Here is an 8,070-nt window from a genome sequence, read left to right as displayed (position 1 = left end):
CTCCTCTTTCTCTTTTCTTCTTGGCCAATCTCTTCTGTAGATTGTCCATAGAATCTTTAATAACCCCAGAATGATCCACATAAAAGCAACACTCTTCTTTGAGTGCAACTTAACCATTCTGTTGGGTTTGTCTCTTGACCTTATTGAGTGAAAGTAGTATTTAAGAAGATGCAGTACCCTGTCTTGCAGGAGGTGTCATTGGTAACCCCCTTTTAGATCCAGGAGGAACTAAGATCCACTTAGATCCAGAAGGAACTAAATGTTTTAGAAGAGGATATTAAAAGTGTGGAAGAAAGGAGTGGCTTGTACTCTTCCGTCAGTGAAGACAGCACAGTGCCTCAGTTTGAAGATCATCTCCATCACACAGTAGCAGAATACAGCCACACTCCAGGGTTCAGTGGGACTTCTCAGCCCCATCTGCTTTGATATGATTGAGGGGGCATACATAACAAAATGTGACCACAGCTTTTGCTACAAGTGTATTCATCAGAGTTTGGAGGACAATAATAGATGCCCCAAGTGTAATTATGTTGTGGACAACATTGACCACCTCTATCCTAATTTCTTGGTGAATGAACTCATTCTCAAACAGAAACAAAGAACTGAGGAAAAGAGGTTCAAATTGGACCACTCACTGAGTAGCACCAGTGGGTATAGGTGGCAAATATTTAATGATTTTCTAGTTGTTCTGCTATCAAGGTATGTGCTGCCTCCAATTTTTCCTTGATATAGGGTCACTGATTAATCCACACTGGCTTATCGTTTATTCAGATAATAGATATGGGGTGGACAGAGGGAAAGCAGTGGCCGTCAGGATTAATTTCTTAAACCAGAACCGTTTTCTCCATGTCGGGTTGGCAAGGAGAACTCTGAAAGTGGTTCCTTCTTTCTTAGCCCTGCACGTTGGCCCCAGCTCATCTTATGCATCATTTTTTTAGCTGGTTGTGTAGTCAGAACCACCCCCATACCCTGGAGGACATCTTTACCCCACAGATTGACTGGAATATTTTCCAAAACAAACGGTTGGCAGATACCACCATGTCCTTCTTCATCCCGCCAATCTAACCATTTGCTACTTCTTTTGAAACTGGCGGTTCCTATTCCTTGTAAATTTGCAGGGGAATCAGAAAGTGGCCAATTTTTTGGACAGTAACTTTTAGCAATGATAGCAGAGTCTGCTCCAGTATCTAGAATCCGTTGAAATGGCCTATCTTCAATCCAACGGGTAAGTTGAGCCGATCTTCTAAAGAGGCCACCCAAAAAGCCCCCAGTCCTGAGGACCCAAATCCCTTATCTCCTCTAGTATCTTTCACAAATGGATTATTGGTGGAGAATCTAGGTAAGAGAACAAGTTAAGCGATTCGGTCTCCCCGTGGAATAACCACTACCCCTCTCTCAACTGTGACCATGATTTTAATTTCTCCTGTATAATCTGGATCTATTACCTCAGGGAGGACATGTAATCCTTTTATTGTGGCACTACTTCTTCCTAATAATATTCCCATACTACCCTTTAACAGGGGTCCAAACAACCCCATTCCTAATGCTTGTGGTCCCATTTGCAGGGTTAAAATTGCTCTGGCAGAGGAGTGGAGGTCCAATCCTCCCACTTTGTTGGTTGCTCTGATAAGGTCCTTGACATAAATGGGCTGTTTTGGGGAACCAACTGGACAGGGTTGGGAAGAGGAATCTTCATGGCTCTGTAAACTCTGGTTTGTGGCCCTGGAGCAGGTCCCACCATCTGTTTCCCTGTTGGGAAATTGGGAGACCCTCAAGAGCTGTTTTTGATCTGCACTCATGTCCCCAATGATGTCCCTTTCTACACTTAGGGCACAGCCCCGACCCTGGACGTTGTTTAAGTCTGGGGCATTTTCTCTTCATGTGTCCAGATTGACCACATGAAGAACAGATATCATTGGCTCCCCCCGCCCCCATTTTCCCTAGTTGAATAGCAGCCGCCATAACTTGTCCCATGTGGTAGGCTCCATCAATTTCCGTACAAACTTTGACGTAATCATTAAGACCTTTAGATCCATGTGGCCACATGGCCTCCTTGCAGTACTTATTAGCGTTTTCAAACGCCAATTGTTTCCCAATGGGCATGGATGTATACACATCACCAAACAGCTTCCCGGCCAGTTGTAACAGTCTATCGACAAAGTCTGGGAAAGTCTCAGAGGGTTTCTGAATAACTTTAGATAGTTGGTCTCCAGCAGCTTTATTAGGCAGGGCTTTCTATTCTCGAGTAGCAGCTGTGGCAACTTGTAAATACACTGCGGGGTCATAGGCTATCTGATTTCTGGAGGGCGGCATAAGGCCCTGACCCCGACATTTCAATATTTCTTTGAGGGTGGCCTGCCTGAGTGTTTAGATGGGTGGTGGCAAGGCAATGTTCTTGATATTCTCCCCTCCAGAATAAATAATCCCTGCCACTCAACACTGCTCAGCAGAGCTGTTGCCAATCACTAGGCGTTAAGTTAGACTGGGTATAAGACTCAAATGCAGCAAAGGTAAATGGAGCCAAAGGTCCATAAGCCGTGACCGCCTCTTTCACTACCTTGAGTTCCTTAAGGGTTAATGAAATGTATTGCTGACTATGTTGATTAGGGTTATTCGGAACAATAGTCTCAATTACAGAAAAGCCTGGAACTTTATGGGAGGTCCTGGTGATGATGGTTAGAAACTGATCCCCCTACAAGGCAAATCAGGAAATTCTGGATAATCATCATCCCACCCTGTACCCTCAAAGACTAGAAGGGCCAAAGGAGCAATGAATGACCCTCTCTGGTGAAAAGCCCTCTTAATTTTTTTAATTTACATTTATCTAACTTCTTTTCTAGGCTCCTAATTTCTTCTTTGAGTTTAGACTCTTCCTCGCTTTTGCTTTCACTGTCTCCCGTCTCATCGGAAGTATCTGCCAAAGTGACAGATTTCTTTGTCTGGTCATCTTGAACAGTATCAAAAGCTCTTTCCATTTCAGCCCTAATTTCTCTTAATTTAGCATTATCACTTAAGAGAGCATCTTTCACCAACCTCCAAAGAGAGAAATTGGTGACTGCTAACAGTAAGGGGAACTCATCGTCCTCATTTTAGTTTCAGTTTTTTGAAAAAGATTAGAGAAGAATAGTCTTTTAACAATAATACAACCCAACACATCCCCCCTTTTACTTACAATTGCAGACTCTCTGGGACGATCCCGTCAGTTCTCCCTCGATTTCCAATCTTGGTGAGACCTCCAGATGATGATGCCTGGGCCGCCAATGTCACCGAGCCTTGGACAGAGGCCTGGGGACTCGAAGAAGAAACACACACACACATGGGTCATTCAGTAATGGGTGAATGCCACCCAGGCTTTAATCGGGACTGTTTTTATAAGGGGTAAACAAGGAAGCCTGGGGAGGCCAGGTGCAATAAAGAGTGTGTAAAACCAGATGTTTTCAGGGTAGAGACAGCTCGGATGGAATGTTCTGGGGCATAGGTAAGAACCACAGTGAATACAAGGAAGGCGTTCTTAGCAGAACAAGTGGGGGGAGGAAAAATAAGGCCAGGCTCCAGTGGCAGGTTACAACTGCCTTTGGCAGCAGCCCCGTAGATATCTGAAAATAACCCCTTCAGTAGCTCTAGGCACTGACCCCCAAGGGCTACCTTATTTACACACCACACAGATGCCAACATTGGTCACTGGCAATGGGAGAAAACAGTTTATATATAATTTAGAAGGAAATCACGTTTCAGCATAATTTTCTATGTGTTTTCTTTAATTTATATCTGTGTAACACTTTTGTGCCTTGTGCCAATGAAGAGTAGGGCTGCCTGGAACTGCAGTTATGGACAGTTGTGAGGCAAGTTTTTCTTATTGATAAAGGAAAGAGTGAACAAATAAGGCCTTGCCAGTGCCATTAAAATAAAAAAAGAAAATACAGGAGAGCCTGCACACTGACATCAGGACCAGCGGCGTGCCCAGAGTGAACTGAGCACTGAGAGAAGATGCAATAGCACTCTCCTTCCTGAGTTCACGGATGAGCCCATGGTCTCTCTCCACTGCCTATCTGGGGAAAGACCTCCGGGAACTTGCAGGGCACAGGTATCACAGTACCACTTGGGTCTGAACAATACAGGCCTCCATCAGCACCCAGAGCTAGGGCCGGCCTATTGCCATCGGAATTCACATCCTGCCCCATAGATGGCTAAACACCCAGAACCAATCTCCCTCTGGAGCACAGGGCCCACAGCCCACAACCCACAGACACACAGCTTAGACACGCTCCATTCAGAAACAAGATCAACTAACATCAAAGATAAAAAGATGGCAAGAGGCAAGCACAAGAATCTAAGCAACAGAAACCAAGACAATGTGACAACATCAGAATCCAGTTCTCTTGCCCCAGCAAGTAGTGTATATCCCAACACACACAGACACAGACACAGACACACACACACACACACACACACACACACACACACATGGTTTGGACTTAAAATCGTGCCTTGTATTGACAATAAAGGGCCTTGAGAAGCTCACGAATAAATCCCTTAAAGAAATACAGGAGAACACAGATAAACAAGTATAAGCCCTGAAAGAAACACAAGAAAACAGACAAAGGAACTGAACAAAATCAACCAGGATCTGAAAATGAATATGAAAACAATAAAAAAGCACAAGGAGAGACAACCCTTGAGACAGAAAACCTAGGAAAGAGGTCAGGAGTCATAGACACAAGCATCACCAACAGAATCCAAGAGATGGAAGAGTGAATCTCAGGGACAGAAGTTAACATAGAAAGAATTGACACAACACTCAAAGAAAATGTAAAAATTTAAAAGCTCTTAACCCACTATATCTAAGACATCCAGGAATCAATGAGGAGATCAAACCTAAGAATAACAGGTACAGAAAAAAAGCCAAGACTCCCAACTAAGAGGCTCACTAAATATCTCCAAGAAAAAATTTAGAAGAAAACTTTCCTAACCTAAAGAAAGAGATAATCATGAACATAAAAGAAGTCTGAACTCCAAATGTTCAAAACAAAGAAAGTATACTAAAAGCAGTAAGGGAAAAAAAGGGAAGTAACCTATAAAGGCAGATTGATCAAACTTACACAGACTTCTCAACAGAAATTATGAAAGCTAGAAGATCCTGGACAGACATCATACAGATCCTAAAAGAACACAAACACCAGCCCAGGTTACTACATGCATAAAAACTCTCAGTTACTATAAATGGAAAATCCAAGATATTGCAGAACAAGACCAATCAAGATATTCCAGGACAAGACCAAATTTACACAGTATCTGTCCACAAATCCAGCCCTACAAAGGATAATAGATGGAAAAGTCCAATACAAAGAGGAAAACTACACCCTAAGAAGAGCAAGAAAATAATCCTTTTGCAACAAACCCAAAAGAAGAAAAGCACACAAGCATAATTTACCTCTAACAACAAAAATAACAGAAATGAGAAATCATTATTCCTTAATATCTCTTAACATCACTGTACTCAATTCCCCAATTAAAAAAAACACAGACTCGGTATTACTCAGGGGTGGTGGGAGAAGAAGGAGGCTGCGAATCAGTTATAAATAGCATCCAAGCAGGACCCAAAGCCTAAATTTCAGGAGGGTGAGTGAGTGCTGTGCTTCCATGGGCCTCTTCTTTATGAAGCAAAGTGTGTAAAAGTTGCCATAAAAGACAAACAAGTGAAGTACTTTATCCACTACAGTGGTTGGAATAAAAATTGGGATGAATGGGTGCCAGAAAGCAGAGTACTCAAATACGTGGACACCAATTTGCAGACACAGCAAGAACTTCAAAAGGCCAATCAGGAACAATATGCAGAGTGCAGGATGGGAGGGAAGAAGACATCTGATCTGCAACAGAAAAATATTGAAGTGAAAACAAAAAAGAACAAGCAGAAAACACCTGGAAATGGAGATGGTGGCAGTACCAGTGAGACCCCTCAGACTCCTAGGAAGAAGAGATCCCGGGTAGATCCTACAGTTGAAAATGAAGAAACATTTATGAACAGAGTTGAAGTTAAAGTGAAGATTTCTGAAGAGCTGAAACCATGGCTTGTGGATGACTGGGACTTAATCACCAGACAAAAGCAGCTTTTTTATCTTCGTGCCAAGCAGAATGTGGATTCCATTTTGGAGGATTATGCAAATTATAAGAAGTCTCCAGGAAAAACAGATAATAAGTAGTATGCTGTTAATGATGTTGTGGCAGGGATAAAAAAGTTCTTCAATGTAATGTTGAGCACTCAGCTACTCTACAAATTTGAGAGACCACAGTATGCTGAAATTCTGGCTGAACACTCTGATGTACCCATGTCCCTGGTGTATGGAGCGCCACATTTACTGAGATTATTTTTGTTAATTGGAGTGATGTTGGCCTATACACCTCTAGATGAGAAAAGCATTGCTTTATTACTGAAATATTTACATGATTTCCTCAAGTACCTGGTGAAGAATTCTGCAAATTTGTTCAGTGCCAGTGATTATGAAGTGGCTCCTCCCGAGTACCATCGGAAAACCTTGTGAGGAGTGTGCTCTCTCTCTTTTGTGCTTGGGTCTCTGTAAACCGTTTGGTTCTTAGTCTTTCTCTTGTACAAATGATATACTCTGAAGACCGTTAGTGTATAACAGAGTTGATGTTTATTTTCTGTTTAAACAGAGAAAATAAAAGGAGTAACTTTTTTCATTTCAAAGTTTCTACCAGTGTATCAGTGATAGACAGCAGAAAGACATGTTGAAGAGTGTTTGCCTAGTTGACTAAGCTGCTTTTGAATGCTGATGGTTCTGTTCCTTTGACACTATGCACTTTTATATTATGTGTTAATGCTCTCTGACAAAATGCTCTGACTCCAAATGCCAAAATTCACTTCAGTGTATATAACAGAACTCTCATCCATTTGTGCTCTTTTTTAAAAAAAATGGTGCTTAAAGAGCCCATCCTTTGCAAGTCATCCATGTTTTTCCTTAGCATTTTATCTTTGCTCAATTGTTACAGAATGGCGGCTTGTTTTCATGGTTTTTGTATTTTTGTCTAATGCACGTTTTAACATGATAGACACAATGCATCGTGTAGCTACAGTTTTATGGAAAAGTCAGTCTCATAGGAATTGTTTCTCAGATCTTCAATAAATTTTTTCTTTAAATTTCAAAAAAAAAAAAAAAAAAAAAAAACATACACTCTCCCACTGCATACTAAAACAGGACCCAGCATTTTGCTACATACAGTAAACTTGTCTCAGCAACAAATACAGGCACTACCTGAGAGAAAAAGTCGAGAAAAAACTTCCCAGGCAAATGATCCCAAAAAACAGAGCTGGAGTAGATTTTTCAACCAAATGTTAACAAAAAAGAAAAGCAAGAACTTTTTACACATCAAAGAAATAAATCTACCAAGAAGAACTCTCAATCCTGAATATCTATGCTCCAAATACAAGGGCACCCACATTCATTAAAGAAACTCTACTAAAGCTCAAAGTATATATTACACTGTAAGACCCCCAAGGTCTCAGCCTAGGTGTACCACCCCACACAACACAACTTCAGGATAGATTGCTGCAATGTCAAGGGGTTTACTGATCCGATGCATGGGTGGGGTTGCTCAGCCTCACAGGGAGACTCAACACCGAACTCAAAAAGCATACACGTTTTATACCTTTTATGTGTGTGTGTGTGGGGGGGGGTGGGTAACTACTATTTTACCATTGTTCAGCAAAGCAGCAGTATGATTTTCAGAAAGAGGAAAGGAAGGGGTGAGAAATTTTTGGCAGTAAGGTTTTTGACAGTTCTTGTAATTCAGTACAAGGAGGAGTTGGGAAGTTGTTCCTAAAGCAGTTATTTTTGTTTTGTCTAAACTCAGCTTGGTTAGCATAGCCTAGTCATTCTGACCTGTCTACTAAAACTTTGTTTTTACATTTTTAAAACCTTGTTTATACATTCTCAAAAACTTTGATTGGTTTAGGCTGCTGATGATGTATATTCGAACTTTTCTTATGAGACCTTGTGGCTGTCAGCCAGTAAATTTTGTCTTCAAAAATGGGTGTTTTGGTAAAGTCTCAGA

General features: G+C 41.5%; 1 pseudogene across 1 annotated transcript; it reads left to right on the top strand.

The window, feature by feature from the left end:
- The first annotated feature begins 1,202 nt into the window (after positions 1 to 1,202).
- Positions 1,203 to 6,539, top strand: LOC308416197 (mortality factor 4-like protein 1; annotated as a pseudogene). Its single transcript has 3 exons — positions 1,203 to 1,225; positions 3,181 to 3,283; positions 5,595 to 6,539. The product of its transcript is annotated as a mortality factor 4-like protein 1 (transcript).
- Positions 6,540 to 8,070: the final 1,531 nt, after the last annotated feature.

Source organism: Micromys minutus (assembly GCF_963924665.1).
Source record: "Micromys minutus genome assembly, contig: SCAFFOLD_145, whole genome shotgun sequence".
NCBI classification, from domain to species: Eukaryota; Metazoa; Chordata; class Mammalia; order Rodentia; family Muridae; genus Micromys; species Micromys minutus.
This window is presented reverse-complemented; position numbering and strand designations above follow the sequence as displayed.